The sequence below is a fragment of the Gossypium hirsutum genome, chromosome A09, assembly GCF_007990345.1.
Source record: "Gossypium hirsutum isolate 1008001.06 chromosome A09, Gossypium_hirsutum_v2.1, whole genome shotgun sequence".
NCBI classification, from domain to species: domain Eukaryota; kingdom Viridiplantae; phylum Streptophyta; class Magnoliopsida; order Malvales; family Malvaceae; genus Gossypium; species Gossypium hirsutum.
In genome coordinates this window covers 4919856-4939254 of record NC_053432.1, presented here as the reverse complement: position 1 = coordinate 4939254, position 19399 = coordinate 4919856, and positions in this window count along the sequence as shown.

Genomic DNA, 19399 nt, shown 5'->3' with positions numbered 1-19399 from the left:
CCAGGAGGTAAATAAAATAACCATTCCGTAGCAGAATTTGCTAAGGAAAAAGGGACAGCGTAGTTTAACTTGATCCTCAGTTACCCTCTGAGGTTTCATACGCAAACAAACCATATGGAATTCTTTTAAATGCTTGTGGGGATTTTCGTTCTATAACCCCGAAAGGTTGGCAGTAGCTGGATCAAGCCTGACTTTAATTCAAAATCAGTATCCATAATAGGATATGCGATGCATAGTGGCAATTGCTATCGACGCTTCGGCCAGTTGCCGAATTGTCTAAGCCATAGGTTGAGGTGCTAAATTAGGGTTTACGTCAACCCTAGCGTTAAGCACTTCTTCTGGGGAATCGACTTCTACTTTTTCACCTTCAAAAGTTTGAGTAGGGTTTTCGTTAACCCTAGACTCTCCTTCGTCGTCGATTATGATTTATGGCGGTGGATTGCTTTGAGTTCCAACCACCGCTGACTGCTTTTTCCTTAGCTTTGTTTCCTTGAAATTAGCTCTCGCAGTCTTTTCAATCTCTGAATCAAACGCAAGAGTTCCTGGAGCAGATCTGGTCATAAGAAACAAAAAAAAACAAGATTAGTACGTTACCGATCCCCGGCAACGGTGCCAAAATTTGATGCGTCGTTTAGAGCACCAAAAATATCCTATTTCCTATAAAATAGTAAAAATAACAGTAAATAGGAAGTAGGGTCGAATCCTCAGGGATCGGATTGTATGAATGCTCGTTTCTTGTAATCTTGGATAATTTCTTGGCCAAGAAAACCTGCGTTCCTGAAAAATAAAAAAATAAAATTAAGAATTTGGGAAAATAAAAACAGAATTTAAAGTGAATTGGATTTGAGAAAATAAATTGCAGAAATTGAAATGAGGAAAAATAAATAGAGTTGGGAAAAGCGAAAGTTTCTTATGTGGCGAGATTCCAGCCTCTGGTTGTCTCGTTCCGCCTTGGGTTCAATCCTTGGCTTTTAAGTAACCCTTCTCAACTCAAGTAAGCCGGTTATAGTGGAAAAGGACGCCTACGACCACCAGCTCCAAAGATTAGACTTACGATTTTTAGGGAACCTAACTTTAGCTAGTAATCTATGCTAGATCAATGCTTTTCAATGGCGAATCCCACGCCATTTTGACTCTTTGGCTCGCCAACCTCTGACGCAGTAAGTTAATGAACCGACTATGCAATCCTTCCAAAACATACAAAGCGGCCGCCTTTGCATATGCTGAAAAGCTTACTTCTTAAGGGGCATGGACGGAAGCGTCAGCCCATAGTGCAGAGAAACGATGAATACTTAGCGAGGAGGCTAAGTGCGGGTTCTAGGCCTCAAGAACCCTTTTTGGGGAATATTGACAACTTTCAGCTAGATAGGTTTTAGTGGCTCATGATAATGGTGGAAAAGAAAATAAATATAAAAATGGAAAAGGGAATTTTATTGAAAGAAAATATGAAGAAACAAAAACCTAGACTATCAGGGGGAGAGCGTTTACAGAAAAGATGAACACCCCAAATAGAGTCACTTCACCCCTTATTTATAGTGCTAAGGAGATAGTCTAATTGAACTTAAATTCTAAAAAGATAAATCCAATTAATTAAAGATAAATAAAGATAATTAAAATAAAATCCTAAAATTTAAATAATCCTAATAATTATCCTAATATTAATTATCCTAATATAAATAAAATAGAGTCTTATAAAATAAAATCTCTTCTTTTTGCGTTTTTAGTCCTTGTGTCTTCCATGCTCGCACTTTTGGCACAATCTTTTTCCTGTGTCGCATATCAGCCCATTGTGTCTCTAAATTCGTACTTTTGTCCCTTAATTTTGCTTTTGCCTCCAAATCAATCCCTAAAAGATAAAAGGACATAAATAGCTCAAATTAGTAGGATCAAGCTCAGAATAAACACATGATTAATACATAAAAATACGTTATTTTAGAGCATTATCAGATGTCTGAAGATCTGTTGGCACCCAATCTCTTGGTTTTGGTCTGTTTCCCCTTAATGCAATTGACACAAACATCAAAGTCTGTGAAGTTAAGGGACTTTAAAATACCATCAGTCATAAGACGTTCAACTCTAACTTTTGAAATATGACCTAAGCGCCTATGCCATAATGATGCTGAATTTTCTTTATTTAATTTGCATTTAATACCATGTGATTCCACATGCAAGGTTTCATTATAGGATGTAACTGCTTCTAGCAAATAAAGGTTGTCATAAGTATTTAAATAACCAGTTCCAATAACATTTGAATTTAAAGAAAAATTAAATTGATTGTTTCCGAATGAACAATAATATCCAAATTTGTCTAATGAAGAAACAGAAACTAAAGTCCATCTAAATGACGGTACAATAAAAGTTTTTTTTAAATCCAAATAAAAACCAGTTCCTAATAACAATCTAAAATGCCCAATCACTTCCACTTTTACCGATTTTCCATTGCCCACAAAGATGTGTCTTTCACCATCACTTAGCTTTCGGTAACTCAGGCAATCCTGCATAGAAACACTTATGGAGTAGTAGCACTAGAATCTATTCACTAAGTCTTTCTAGGTACTGAAGCTAAATTAATATCAGAACAGACCAAATTAAGAATTATACCTTTCTTTGACGCCAAGCATGACATTTGGTACAATCTTTCTTTACGTGTCCAAACTTGTTACAAAAGAAACAACTCTGTAGCTTGTTGATGTTTCTTTTGAGTTGGACCCTTAGCAGATTCATTCTGATATTTTCTTTTCTCGCTCTTATCTTCAGGGGCATTGGCCAAATGAGCACGTCCAGGCTTACCACGCTTCAACCTTTCTTCCTCTTGCACACAATGAGAAATGAGCTCATTTAGGGTCTATTTCTTCTTTTGATAGTTATAACTAATTTTAAATTGATTAAACTGTGCAGGAAGCGATGCCAAAACCATAAGAATTGGAAAAAAGCTCGATCTTAAGTACCTTAAGTCTTGAAGCAATATGGAACATCTCCATAATGTACTCCCTTACGTTTCCTTGACCTTTATACATCATAGACATCAAAGAAGCCAGAAGTGATGTCATCTCAACCTTATCATTTTTAGCAAAACGTTTTTCAATTTCATCAAGGAAACCCTTAGCCTGAGTAATCTCTTCAGATTCTGTGCCCCTAAAGGCTTCTGGAATGCTGTGTTTCATGATCATTAGACTCATGCGATTTGAACGATCCCACCTCTCAAAATCCCTCTTAACATCAGGGGTGTTTTCCACAATGAGAGGTGCAAGTTGTTCTTCCCTTAGTGTAAGGTCTATGTCCAAATAGCCAAGCACTATAAGTAAGTGCCTTTTCCATTCCTTAAAATTAGTCCCATCAAGCATGGGTATAGAATTATAGTAGCAGATATTGTGACAGCCAAAGATGAATTAGCTGAATATAGAACAAAAACAAGTTTAAATTAATATTCATAAGTAAATAATAAATTCAAGATAACAGCTAATCCCATCTCAAGATACCAAACACAACATTAATATCAAGTCTTTGGACAATAATATTAACCGTAAGCGGTACTCTTGTTGTAGCAATCAAATATTGACAATAAATTATGTTAAACAATGAATTAATCTTTGGACTAACTTATTGCTCACATAAAATACCTTATAATTGTCACACATTTATCACCACAGATGTCATTGAAATTCTGCCAAATATTAACTTACCTTTGGGTCAATTAATAAATGCATGAATCACAAAAACATATAATTATCTTAATATTTCAAATAAACTAATCTACACAAAAAAAGTCATTTTGGCGGCATTTTGTTTCAACTAATTTATTTAAAATATTAGATATCCTTAATTAAGAGCCAAAATCTGAATTTATTTGTTTCAAAATATTTACCTTAATTTCATCTTTCAATCAAATTAAAAGATAATTATATATATTTATATAAATTTCCAAAACAACATGCATTTATTATATATGTATATAATCAATATATATATATGAATTAAGTTATGTCTATTTACTGTTAACTTTTTTTTTAAATTCAAAAAAGAAATACTTTAATATAAGCCTTCAAAGATCAATATATATCTGAAATATAAAACCCATAAAAATTTATGAATCAATCGTTTAAATAAGAAACTTTAATCAATTCCTAATGACTTAACATAACCTGGCTCTGTTACCACTTGTTAGATTTGTAAAATAAATCTGAAATAAAATTTAATAAACTAGGATCTATCATGTCAAATCATTAAGAACAAAACTAGATGAGGAAGCATACCTGAATCCATGAATTTCTTGAAGTTTTACCAGATCTTGGAGATTTGATCTTCCAAATTAGCACACAAGAAATTCAGAGAATATCTCCTCTCTCTTTCCTAATGATGGGATATTAGAAAAGATATCTTACGTATAATTTGGGGACCATAACCCTAATATTTATAACATTGGCATATTAGTTCTAATCAAATTCTAATTAGCTCATCATTAATCAGAATTTGATTAGAATTTAATTACTAGAGTATCTGCACATATTTGACCCATACTTTATTTAATAATTAAATCCAATAAAATTTTAACCAAATTAGATCACTTTTAATTTAGGCTAACCTATTATGATAGTAAATAATAACATGTAATTACCCTTATTATATATGTGATGTCAATATTTTCCAAAAGTTAAATATAATGTTTTATAGCGGCGTTTTCCCAAATAAACGATGCGAAATTTAGTTGAGTTATTTATAACGGTGTCTTTTGCGATGCTTATAGAGCCAAAAAAAAAAGTGCCATTAAAAATCTATTTTCCTCTAGTGAAAAGTTTAAGAGAAAGAGAAGAACAAATTTGTGCCATTTTTAGGTTAGGGGTGGTGCCAGATGGCAGTGACAAGTGGGATAGTGACGAAGAAAAGAAATAGGGAAGAAGCATTTTAGAGTTTTGAAGGAAAAATAAATAAATAAAATCTCGAGTAAAAAGAAAAAGAAAACAAAAATATAGAAGATTGGTTATAATTGTTGTATAACTAATTATAAAGGAATAAAAAATCCTAAGTAAAAAGAAAATTAATTAAAAAGATTTTCAAATAGATTTATTATAATTTTTAATAAAAGTTTATAATTTTTTATAGTTTTAAATAATTGTTTTTTATTTTTAAATATTTTTAAATTTAAATAAATTTTAAAGTGATAACATGGCACAAATCTTAAAATGTATGTCAACATAATTTAATATTGATACTAAAAATGAGTAAAATGTTACCTAAAATATAAGTTCAAGTACCAACTTAGATCCAAAAACATTAGGTATCAACTTAAGAAAAACAACTAAGTTTAAGGGTTAAAAAGTGATTTATACTTTTAATTTATATTAATTAATTTAATTGTTATAATATAAAAAATAATATTTTATTTTTAAAATAAGGTAAATAACTTAAAAATTATATATATTTAAAAAAATTATTGAATATTTTTTATTTTAAAAATATTTATAAAAAATAATTTGAAATTTTGTTAAATAATATTTAAAATTCATAAAATTAAAATAAGTGCCAAACTTAACCTTAGTATAAAAATAATAAACCAAAACGAATGAAATTATTAAAGACAATTGAAGAGTTTTAAACACCCAGAATAAAACTCAGGCCATGAGCATCAGTCCCTCCTTTCTAAATGGTTTGGCTTAGTGTTTTCTTTATGCAAATTGATGAAAGAGACATTGGTTTTTTTTTAATTACATTAACAAGGTAAAGTCTGAATAACCAATATGATTCAAATTTAGATCACTCTTGAGACTATGAATACCCTTAATCATCAAACCATCATACGGGGTTCTAAAAGAGACATTATTTTTATATTTGATAAGTTTACTTTACACATAAATATTGAATGTATTAAGCATAAATTACATATATTTAAGCTTTGAATTCAAAATTACGCACTTCTAAAATATCTTCCTTTTTCTTTGGACCAAATTGGAAATATATTATATGCAAATGTGGAACACCTTGTAAATAATGATTGTATGTGATGATTATTCAAATGTCAATTTTTCCACGAAAGGTTCTTAATTGGAAAACTTAGGCTCTGAAATTGTCCATAACATTTTTGTCTTCTTTCTTCGAAATTTCTAAGCATATAGTGGATTTGAAGAGATATAATGAGAGTCAGTGAACCCAATTTAATTAAATGAAGATATAAATTTACTAATATTAACTATTTAAATTAAAACTTTAGAATAGTTTAAAAATTATTTTATAATTTTTTAAAGTTAATTGACCAAAATATAAATTTACCAATAGTTTAATCACGAATTGCAAATCCTCCCACCTTAATAAATTATGGTTTTTCGTCCCAACCTAGTGTCCGCATATTGCAACAAAATTACATCAAGAAAGGGAAAGGAGGACCGACACCATGGCTGACTGACTTTGTCATTCACGTTGTCAGAAGGACCTAATGTTTGCTAGACCAAAGGAATTTGAAGAGCAGATTTTTTTCTAAAATTTCCCCTTAAATTTATGGTTCTGGTTCATATATGATTATTCTTACATTTCTGATGCAATATGGAAAACAAAATGGAGTTCAAAATTGTAGCTCATTCAACAATGTTGGGCGCAACCTCAATGTTGTTTTGTTTTGCTGGTTCTGGTTCCCAAATCTATATGCAACCTCAATATCGGGCCCATCAGATAAGTTAATTTTGGTAATGCTTTCAGCAGTGTTGCAGGTTATAGCAGGACAGTGGCAACGTTGTGAAGTATTGCTGCTATGGTTACTCCACCACCCGCTTTCTAGCAGCGATATGGCTTTGGACTCCAATGGCGATGGATCTGCTATTGACACAGTTGTATCAAAGGAAATTAGAAGGATGGTAGCCTGCAGTATCCCTAGAATAAGGGAAATGGTTAAGGATGAGGCCATAGTTTCAGGACTAACGAATTTATACAAGTTGATTGTAGGACTAAAGTTGATGTTTTTCTTTCTTTCTTGTTCTTATTTTTAAAGAAGCAGAAAATTCATGGAAGTAACCAGGGCACATTGATTAATGTTCTTCCATAGAAAGAAAACACAATAGTGGATCAAATTGGAAATTCCTGTGTTAGTTTTTCTTGCTAAAGATATATACTTGAGTACCTGCCTTGCTAATTTCTTGCTTGTTTCTTTTAATACATAGAAAATCTCAGGCAACCATCTCACTGTTCAATGTTGCAACAGATGGGGGATTTTTTTTATATATAATTTTAATCTGAAATTGCAATTTGTCGTTAAATCAAAACTTTCATTCAAGAATCATTGGAAAATCATTAGTCGTAGAAACGGAACACCCCGAACATGGTGTAGGGGGTACTAAGTACTAATTTAAAAATAATTAGCAAAATTATCCATAATTAGAGTAGTAATTAATTAACAAAATTCCTTTAGAGTATAAAATAATAAGATGTTGATGTCTTGACAATGACGATTCCATCTTTAATTTGGTATAACATTTTAAATATGTTGTTTTAGTTGTGGCCCAAAGCCTTTTCTATCATTTCGTGGATATATTTTTCTATTGAGAATATCTTTCCACAAAAGAATAATACTTGGAAATTTTTTGTTCAGTTGTGTTGGAATTTCTTCTTGTACTTGTGATACTAATTCTCCTTACACGTTGAATGGCTATAAATAAAAATGTGGAACCTCTTGTCATCGGACAGGGTCAAGAGTGACATTCTTGAAAATTTCTTCTCAAAGAACAATCACCTTTGCTATCAGATAATGCCTTTTATTTTGGGCAAGAGGCTAACACCCTTTGCTATCTCCTACCTTCTAGCTTTATCCACAATCAAGATTGTATATACTTAGCAATTAATATAAATATACCTATATACCTATTTGATTGATTAAAAAAAATTAATTTAAATTAACAAGTATCTTCATCTATTGTAAAATTTAAATTTAATTTGGTTCGAATTAGACCTAAAATTTAGATAAAAAAATTTTAATAAAGAAATTTAATTTTGCAGGTCAATATAAATACCTTTTATATATTAAGGGTGAAATATTTGTTACGTTTAATTTAAGTCTAGATGATATTATTTTATTATCTCACATTTTCATTTTTTTATTATAGAAAGAAACGACATCACTTTTATATATTAGAAGTGAAATTAAAAAGTGCCATATGGCCACTCTTGTAAAATTAATTGTTTTAATTTCGTTTTAGTAAGTGATTGAGTTAGCATGACTTCAAACATGAGTATCATACCCTTTCACATTTATAAATGTTCAAAAAGAATTATTTTTAAAATATATTAGTAAAATTTTAAGGAATTATTTTTATGCATCATCAAACAGAATTTTCTTTCAAAACATTAATAAATATATGGGATGATTATTCTTTTTCAAAGTAAATAGTAAAATGAACATCTAAAATGGGTCGGGTGGGCACATGATGAACCAAAGGGTGGCCAATACAATCTTTGCTAAGCAATGGATAAGTTATATAATAATTCAATTTAAGCAGGTGGCGGACATATTCCAATCATTTTTAAAACATCGCCCGAGTTGTAAGGCTACACAATAGATAAAACAAAGTCATACGTATTCGATTCACTTTTTCATAGTTTACGGTTCCGACTTGTAATTCAATATTCTCAATAAATTCATTTTTGCAATTATTCTGGAGTGATTTGAACATGTTAGAATTGAGTGACCCGAATCATTATTTAAATAAAGTACAATGGTAAAATAAAATAAAAGTAAAATACCTATAGAACTACACTTCTTTTATTTTATTGTAGAATAAGGTTTTTTAAACCTTATTAAACTCCATCTATTTGATATTAATTAGAATAAGGTATTTCAATCTTAGTACACTCTTATTAGAATATGGTTTTACAAGCCTATAAATAGACATAGTCTACTCCTCTTGTAATTATTCGAATTCGACATAGTGAATTTTCTTCTCCTCTGCTCATGGTTTTTTCTGAAAGGATTTCCACATAAAAATATGTATGTTCTTTATTTTTTTATTTCTCTTTTATTCGTGATATATTGTCATTACCGATGTTCTGTTTTTACAAATTAGTATCAAAGCTTCTGGGTTTTTCATCTTGATCACGGTAATGACGTTTTTGAAGTATGAAATTCCGCTGTTGGATCGCAACACCAGATTTTCGTTGTGGTAGATTAAGATGCAAGCAGTTCTTGCGCAGATGGATTTGGAGGATGCCCTGCTAGGGATAGATAAGATGCCTTCGACATTAACAAATGAAGAGAAGAAGCGTAAGGATCGAAAGGCGTTAACACAATTACATCTGCATTTGTCTAGCAAAATTTTGCAGGATGTGATGAAGGAGAAGACCACCGCTGCATTATAGAAGAGGTTGGAACAAATATGTATGTCGAAAACTCTAACCAGCAAGTTGCATATAAAGCAGCGTCTTTATGCTCATCGTTTGGAGGAAGGTGTTTCTGTGCACGAACACTTAACTGTGTTTAAAGAAATTCTCTCAATGTTGGAGGCCATGGAGGTTCAGTATGACAAGGAATATCTAGGGTTGATTCTATTTTGTTCATTGCCTCCATCTTATTCAACCTCTAGAGACACGATTTTATATAGCCACGAGTCTTTCACAGTTGATGAGGTTTATGGTTCTTTGACCTCGTATGATAAGATGAAGCATCTTATGGTTAAAATTAACTCTCAGAAAGGTTCTCATTGTTCATGGGAGACAAGAACGGAATGCTGATGATGATTGTGGAAGGACACAGGAACGGAATCCTCGTGGTAAATCTAAGGGTAGATCGAAGTCTTCAAAAAAAGGTAAAACTTGTAACTTCTGCAAGAAGAAAGGACATGCTAAATCTGAGTGCTATAAGATACAGAACAAGATCAAAAGAAAGGCTGCGAATGAAAAGGGAAAACAACCAAAAAATTCCGTTGAAGCTGATGTTGTAGAAGAATACAATGATGGTGAACTTCTAGTAGCTTCTGTCAACAATTCTAAAGTGAGCGAAGAGTGGATCCTTAATTCGGGCTGCACCTTCCATAGGAGTCCCAATCGGGATTGGTTTACAACTTACAAAACAATGTCTGAAGGTGTTGTTTTGATGGGAAATAATGCTTCGTGTAAAACTGCAAGTGTTGGAACGATTAAAGTTAAGATGTTTGACAGAGTTGTTAAAACACTTAGTGATGTGCGACATGTTCTAGAATTAAAGAGAAATTTAATTTCATTGAGTACTCTTGATTTAAAAGGGTACACATGCATACCTAAAAGTAGGGTTTTGAAAATTTCCAAGGGTTCCCTCGTTGTGATGAAAGGGCAAAGAAAGACTGTCAAGTTATATGTTTTGCAAGGTTTTACTGTTACTAGTGATGCAGTTGTCGCTTCCTCTTCCTTGTTAGATGATGATATTACTAAAATTTTTCATATGCGCCTAAGGCATATGAGTGAGAATGGCATGACAGAATTGAGCAAAAGAGGACTTCTTGATGGGCAAGGAATTTGCAAACTAAAGTTCTGTGAGCACTGCATTTTTGGGAAGCAAAAGAGAGTACAATTCACTAGAGTGATCCATAACTCGAAAAGAACGTTGGAGTATATTCATTCTGATCTGTAGGGACCATCCAGAGTGCCTTTGAGAGGTGGAGCTAATTATATGCTAACTTTTATTGATGATTTTTCCAGAAAAGTTTAGGTGTTCTTCCTGAAGCAGAAAAGAGATGCATTTTTCGCATTTAAGTCTTGGAAAACTATGACTAAAAAACATATAGGAAAACAAATAAAATACTTTCGTACAGAAAATGGCTTAGATTTCTATTCTGATGAGTTTTATAAACTATGCAAGTCAGAAGGGATCGCGAGCACTTGACAGTTCGTCATACTCAACAGTAAAACGGCATTGTAGAATGAATGAACAGAACGATCATGGAGAAAGTTCAATGTATGTTGTCAAATGCCAACTTACCAAAGTTGTTTTGGCCCGAAGCAGCTTCTACTGCATGTTTTTTTATCAATCGATCTTCATCCGTTTCCATTGAGAAAAAGACTCCACAAGAGGTATGGTCTGGCAATCCTGCTGACTATTCTGATTCAAAGATCTTTGGGTGTCTTGCATATGCTCATGTTGATAATGGAAAATTGGAACTGAGATCCATTAAATGTGTTTTTCTTAGTTATAAAGCTGGTGTAAAAGGTATAAGTTATGGTGTCCTAAAAATTGAAAAGTTGTGATTAGCATAGATGTTGTTTTTTATGAAACTGCTATGCTACCTAACTTATCTCTCAAAAACTCTTCTAATAAAGAAAATCAAAAGTAGGTGGAGCATCAGATTAATCCAAAATCTACAACAGAGTTGACTCCTCAAGCTAATACAAAAATTCAGAATAGAGTTGCTTCTTTACCATAATGCTCTATCACCAAAAATAGAACTAGAAGAGAAATTAAACCTCCAAAGAAGTATGCCGAGACTGATTTAGTTACTTATACTTAAATTTGACTGAAGATATAGATGTAAACCAATAGCCATCTAATTATTCTGAGGCGGTTAGCTGTGAAGACTCAGAAAAGTGGATGAAATGGGAGATGGAATCACTCCATAAAAATAGAACATGGGATATTTTGAAACTACCTAAAGGTTAAAAGGTTGTTCGTTGTAAATGGGTGTTTAAAAAGAAAGAATAGACTCCATGAGTTGAAGAACCCAAATATAAAGCAAGACTTGTTGCAAAAGGTTATAGTCAAATTCTGAGAGTGGACTTCACAGATGTGTTCTCCCCAATTGTGAAGCATAGTTCGATTTGAGCTTTGCTTGGTATTGTGGCCGTGCATGATTTGGAGCTTGAGTAGTTAGATGTAAAAATTGCATTTTTTCATGGAGAACTTGAGAAGGATGTTTACATGCAACAACCAAAGGGTTTTACAGTATCAGAAAAAAAGGACTATGTTTGCTTGTTGAAAAAGTCCCTTTTACGGTTTGAAATAGTCACCAAGACAGTGGTACAAGAGGTTTGATTCCTTTATGACTTCTCATGATTTCAAAAGAAGTAGTTTTGATTGTTGTGTTTACTTTAAGAAAAATAGTGATGGTTCTTTTGTGTATCTACTCCTTTATGTTGATGAGATAAGAAGGTCAAAGCCCAACTAAGTGAAGAATTTGAGATGAAAGATTTGGGACCAGGAAAGAAGATACTTGGTATGGAGATTCTCAGAGATAGAAAAGTAAATAAATTGTACCTAAGTCAAAAAGGGTACATTGAAAAAGTTCTTTGCAGGTTCTATATACAGAGTGCTAAGCCTGTTAGTACTCCTTTAGCAGCCCATTTCAGACTTTCATCAGCTTTGTCTCCACAATCAGATGATGAGATTGAGTACATGTTAAATGTTTCATACTCTAGTGCAGTGAGATCTCTCATGTATACTATGGTTTGTTCATGTCCATATTTATCATATGCAGTCAATGCAGTTAGTAGATACATGGCAAATCTAGGTAAAGAACATTGGAAAGCAATTCAATGGATTTTAAGATACTTATGAGGTACTACTCATGTTTGCTTACAATTTGGAAGAACTAGAGATGGAGTCATTGGGTATGTTGATGCTGATTTTACTAGAGACCTTGATAGAAGATCTCTCACAGGTTATGTCTTTACAATCGGAGGTTGTGCAATTAGTTGGAAAGCCACTTTGCAAACTACAGTCGCTTTGTCTACCATTGAAGTTGAGTACATGGCGATTACTGTGTCTCGTAAAGAAGCTATTTGTTGAAGGGACTCTTTAGTGAACTCAATAAAGACCTTCAAATCAATACAATATTTAGTGACAGTCAGAGTGCCATCTTCCTTACAAAAGATCAAATGTTTCATGAGAGAACAAAACACAATGATGTTTGGTATCATTTTGTTCATGAAATTATTGCTCGTGGTGATATTGTTGTGAGCAAAATTAGTACTCATGAAAATCCTGCAGATATGATGACTAAGTCACTTCCTATAACCAAGTTTGAGCATTGTTTAGACTTGGTTGGTGTTCATTGTTGAAGTTAAACCCTTAAGGGGTTTTATGGAAGAGGTGGAGAACTTGTTAATTGAGAGTTCGCAATGAAGAACTTGTTTATTGAAAATTCATGTCAAGGTGGAGATTGTTAGAATTGAGTGACCCGAATCGTTATTTAAATAAAGTACAATGGTAAAATAAAATAAAAGTAAAATCCATATAGAACTACACTTCTTTTATTTTATTCTAGAATAAGGTTTTTTAAACCTTATTAAACTCCATCTATTTGATATTGATTAGAATAAGGTATTTCAACCTTACTACACTCCTATTAGAATATGGTTTTACAAGCCTATAAATAGACATAGTCTATTCCTCTTGTAATTGTTCGAATTCGACTAGTGAATTTTCTTCTCCTCTGCCCGTAGTTTTTTCTTGAAAGAGTTTCCACGTAAAAATTTGTGTGCTTTATTTTTTTATTTCTCTTTTCTTTACTATATATTGTCATAATCGACGTTCTATTTTTACAGAACAATATTAATTGTTAACATGGTTTACGAAATTCTTGAGAAATTGACATATAATATGTATGTGAGATTCATAAGAAGTTATGTGAACGTATACTAATGTGGCATACCAAATTATTAAAAAATATTTTTGAATCCAAATTAATTATACAAATTTAAAGTAATTTCCTTTTCTTTGAACCGAATGCATATTGAAAAACCAGGAAATATACGTAAAAGTGGAACACCATATAGATAAAAGATCCTAAATTGTTAAACTTTAGCTTGACTGTGACAAAATTGCCCATTAAGTTCAGATTGCATTTTCTCGTCTCCTATGCAAATTTCTTATGCATAAATATGATTTGGATATTAAGGATTTCAAGGGTTATCATTTCTTTTTCTATATGTTGGAGTTTTGTTTATACAAGGACGAAATTGAAGATGAACAAAGATGACTTTAGAGAGCAGATATTTCTAAAATGTTTATCTGGTTGTAGCATAAACGTTCTAGTTTCCAAACTGATGGATTTCTACAGGAGTCAAGGTGTTTTTGCAATTGTTATAGGTGCCAATTGTTATCATTGCTTCAAAAACGGTGCCAAAATTTGATGTATCATTGAGAGCACCAAAAATATCCTATTCCCTGTAAAATAGTAAAAATAATAGTAAAGGGGAGGTAGGGTCGAATCCTCAAGGATCGGATTGTACGAATGCTCGTTCTTGAAATCCTGGACAATTTCTTGGCCAAGAAAACCTGCGTTCCTAAAAAATAAAAAAATAAAATTAAGAATCTGGAAAAATAAAAATAGAATTTAAAGTGAATTGAATTTGCGAAATTAAATGAATTGCAGCAATTGAAATGAGGAAAAATAAATAGAGTTGGGAAAAGAGAAAGTTTCTTATGTGGCAAAATTCCAGCCTCCGATTGTCTCATTTTGCATTGGATTCAATCCTTGGCTTTTAAGTAACCCTTCTCAACTCAAGTAAGCCAGTTATAGTAGAAGAGGACGCCTACGACCACCAGCTCCAAAGATTAGACTTACGATTTTTAGGGAACCTGACTCTAGCCAGTAATCTATGCTAGATCAACGCTTCTCAATGGCGAATCCCACGCTATTTTGTCTCTTTGGCTCGCCAACCTCTGACGCAATAAGTTAACGAACCGACTGTGCAATCCTTCCAAAACATACAAAGCGGCCGCCTTTGCATATGCTGAAAAGCTTACTTCTTAAGGGCCATGGACGGAAGCGTCAGCCCGTAGTGCGGAGAAACGATGAATACTTGGCGAGAAGGCTAAGTACGGATTCTAGGCCTCAAGAACCCTTTTTGGCGAATATTGACAACTTTCGGCAAGATAGATTTTAGTGGTTCATGATAATGGTGGAAAAGAAAATAAATATAAAAATGGAAAAAGGAATTTTATTGAAAGAAAATATGAAGAAACAAAAGCCTATACTTTCAGGGAGAGAATATTTACAGAAAAAGACGAACACCAAATAGAGTCACTTCACTCCCTATTTATAGTGCTTGAGAGATAATCTAATTTAACTTAAATTCTAAAAAGATAAATACATTTAATTAAAGATAATTAAAGATAATTAAAATAAAATCCTAAAATTAAATAATCCTAATAATTATCTTAATATTAATTATCCTAATATAAATAAAATGTAGTCTTATAAAATAAAATCTCTTCTTTTTACGTTTTTAGTCCTTGTGCCTTCCATGCTTGCACTTTTGACACAATCTTTTTCCTGTGTTGCATGTCAGCCCATTTTGTCTCCAAATTCGCACTTTTGTCCCTTAATTTTGCTTTTGCCTCTAAATCAGTCCCTAAAAGATAAAAAGATATAAATAGCTCAAATTAGTAGGATCAAGCTCAGAATAAACACATGATTAATACATAAAAATACGTTATTCTAGAGCATTATCATAGGTGCCAATTGTTGTCATTGCTTCAATGGATGTCATGGAACTTACTTTTTCATGGAAATTTCTATGGTGTTAGTATGAATAATATATAATAAAAGGAATGAATCTTATGGTCCATATTTCTTGATAATGATACTTCCTTGGTTTTAATTTAATTTCCACAAAACAAATGCATGCATGTTGGCTGCTATTTTACTTTCTCACCAAAAACAAGATGAGCCAATCACCTTCTTTTTTTTATTTCCAAACAATTGCAAACAAAATATATGAAATTATGATAATTTCAGAGGTTTAATTTAAGGCAAATACGATTCCCTCTTTATTTTGGTATAACAATTTAAAGATGTTGATTTAATTGTGGCCCAGAGCCTTTTCGATCATTTTGTGGATATACTTTTCCATTCCACAAGAGATTATGACTCGGAAATTTTTGGAATTTTATTTTCCAAAGAGTTTGCCTTTACTTCAAAATATTGTATTCAAATTCTATATATTGGTTTAATGGTTAAAGTATTCATCACCCCAAATGGATTCTAGGTTTAAGTCACATTACTGTTAAGACTCTACTCTCTTCTTGTAATTCACTAAAAAGAAAACCGTATTCAACTTCTATCTACAAAATTTCTCATCTGCTCAAAAAGGGACTTGAGACAAATTAATAATGTTTTCTCTCTTTGCAGATTTTAATAAAGTTATATCTATACTTGTATAATATATTTTATTGAGCTCAATACCAATTTTGTCAGGGAAATTACATAAAAACCAATTCTTAATAAAGTAATAAATATTAATATACAATTAAATGGTAAAAAAAACTCAGTAAAAAAATCAAAATTCTTGATTAATTAGTTTGAATATTATACGTTGTTTACATGATTTATGGAAGTCATGACAAGTTGGCATATGGTATGCCATGTGAAAGCATGTTGACGTGACATGCCAAATTATTTAAAATATTTTAAAAAAATGTAAAATTTACTCAAGTTTATAAAAAAATAAAAAATAAAATATTAATGATTATTAAAAAATTAAAAAAAATTATAAAATATAACTTGACTTGAGAGTTTTATTGAGTATTTAATTTAAATGTCTAAAAAAACCCACATATATCGGTAACATAAATAATTCTTAGACATGTATGTTGAATGGCTATAAATAAAAATGTGAAACCTCTAATCATAGGACCAGCTTCAAAAGTGACATTCCTCGGAATTTCTTCTCAAGTTGTTGTAAAGAACAATCACCTTTGCTATCACTCATTAATGATAGTGCTCACTCTTTGTTATCTCCTCCCTTCTAGTTTTATAGACAACTAGGATTGTATAAACTTAATAATTAATATAAATATATCTATATAAAAATAAAGTACAAAATTAATTAAAACTGATTATAATCACATATATCTTCATTCGATGTACAGTTTAAATTAAATTTTTTTATCACTTCTTTCATCCACTTGGTAATATTTATTTCTAGTACACTATTCGCTATTTCAAAAATTTTTCCTAACTTCATATTTAACTTATATTCACCAAATTATTAATATTTTCTACTCATTTTTCAGATTTAGTGATCTCGAATCACTGTTCTGACACCACTAAAATTTAGGCTATTACAAATGAATCATATTATCTTCAATAAAAATTACATTAATTCTAAAAATTTTCTTCATTAAATTGTAAAATAAAATAAAACAAATATTTAACCACCTCAATTGCAATCTACAGTTAACATAATCGAGTGCCACTCAGTATTCATCTTGTCTCAACAAATTTCATAACCAACGAGGATGTCCGCAACATGTATCTAAAATTTAAAGTTGATTTGAGTATGATTTTTTTTATTTTATTTTATTTCATATGCTGCCATTTAAAATTGACTTGTGGACGCTTGTTGCCATTTTTTATCTGCTGTAGAGTATTAATGACCTAGAAAATTCCCAAGTTGAGGCGGCAAATATTTTGGTAATTTATAAATCTATATATATTTTTTAATATTAAGTAGATATAAGCTTATCTAACAATATGTCAATTTGTTTTTGCTTATTGGAGAGGAAGAATCAACCAAAAAAAGTTAGGTTAGTTTCCACAACTAAGCATTTCATAAGTATGAAAACTCGAAGGTGGTCTGTCACTGGGTTAGACCTCTACACAAATATGAAAATTGGAGAGCAAACATTCTATGTAAGTTTTTAGTTTAGCAATATTTTAATTTTTGCTAGGTTATAACTACTTACCTCGCTATAATTTTACAATTTTCAGTCTGGATTGAGGTCAATTACAACACAGTCAGGTTGGACATTAACTGCAAGCTCTTCAGTGAAGTTGAAATCACCAAATAGGAAACGTCAAACTAGTGGAGATCCTATAAGCACACAAGAATCAGTTGCAAAGAAGCAAGCGAAGAGCTTGGTATTTTGTTAGTTTGATATTGGGTATTGATTTGGTTGGTGTGAGTACCAAGGGCGAAGCCAGAATAAATATTTAGGGGGGGCCGGATAAAATTTTAATTTTATAGTTTATATGTTTATAATTTGTAAAGGATTAAATCGAATTTTTATAATTTTAGGGGAGACAAAGTGTAATTTTAACTTTACTAATTTAAAATTTTTAAAAAATTTTAAGGCCAAAAGAGTAAATTTATATTTTAGGGGGCTGGGGCCTATGCTATTCCCCTGGCTTCGCCTCTATATATTAATCAATTCTTTTCCATTAAACTCTTTTATCATTACATAAAATATAACAAAACATAGTAATACATTTTTCAAGTTTATTACACAAAACATGTCATATCAAATCTAAATTTAAGCCACACATATATTTATTAATTTATAATTAAAATTAATTTTTTAAAAAATATTTTTAATCTAATAAATTCATTAACTAGACAAATATTATATATATATATTTTCTTATTATAATGGGTCTCACATATTTTTATTATACTTTACTTTCACTATTTTTATATTACTTTAATTTTTTTTGGACTTTCTTATCCCATTATAACTAGACAAGTACATTAACTATTTTTTTTCATACACTCATTTACCCCTTCTTTTCTTCTTCATTGACCCCTTTTTTTTTCTTCATTTACTGCCTTTACCTTTGTCTTTGCCTTTCTTCTCTACAAAACCATCATCTACAAAGTCTCCATCATCATCATCTTTCATATAAGCGAATACACGAAGGTCTAGGAAATTATACCACGACTCCAAAAAAGACAAGTATGTTAAAAGTTCCATAAATTATCACAATTAAATGCTAAAGTTTTCGTTTTTATTGGTTTACTAAAGTTGTCCTTGTATATGTTTTTTTTTCGTTTCTGATTCAGGCCAAAAGAAAATCCAGCAATGTCCCTTTTTTGACACGCATCGAGGTGTATCTGATACGTATCCGGCAGTGTCGGCAGTGTGTCCAAGTCGGATACTAATACGACACTAGTACGAGGGGGTTTTCCCGTGTCGGTGCTTCATTGCTCAAAACTCAAGCAATTTGATCGATTGGCTCATAATTGCGATTTTTGAGGAAGCTTCTGAATTAACTAAGATTTGATACAAGTTAGGAGAAAGAGAAGAACAAATTTGTGCCATTTCTAGGTTGGGGGTGGTGCCAGATGGGGGTGGCAAGCGGGATGGTGACGAAGAAAAGAGATAGGGAAGAAACATTTTAGAGTTTTGAAGGAAAAAAAAATCTCGAGTAAAAAGGAAAAAAAACAAAAAAATATAGAAGATTTGTTATAATTGTTGTATAACTAATTATAAAGGAATAAAAAATTCTAAGTAAAAAAGAAAAATAATTAAAAAGATTTTCAAATAGATTTATTATAATTTTTAATAAAAATTGATATTTTTTTATAGTTTTAAATAATTTTTTTTCAATTTTTTAAAATTTAAATAAATTTTAAAGTGATAACATGGCACAATGTATGTCAACATAATTTAACATTGATACTAAAAATGAGTAAAATGTAACCTAAAATATAAGTTCAAGTCCCAACTTAGATC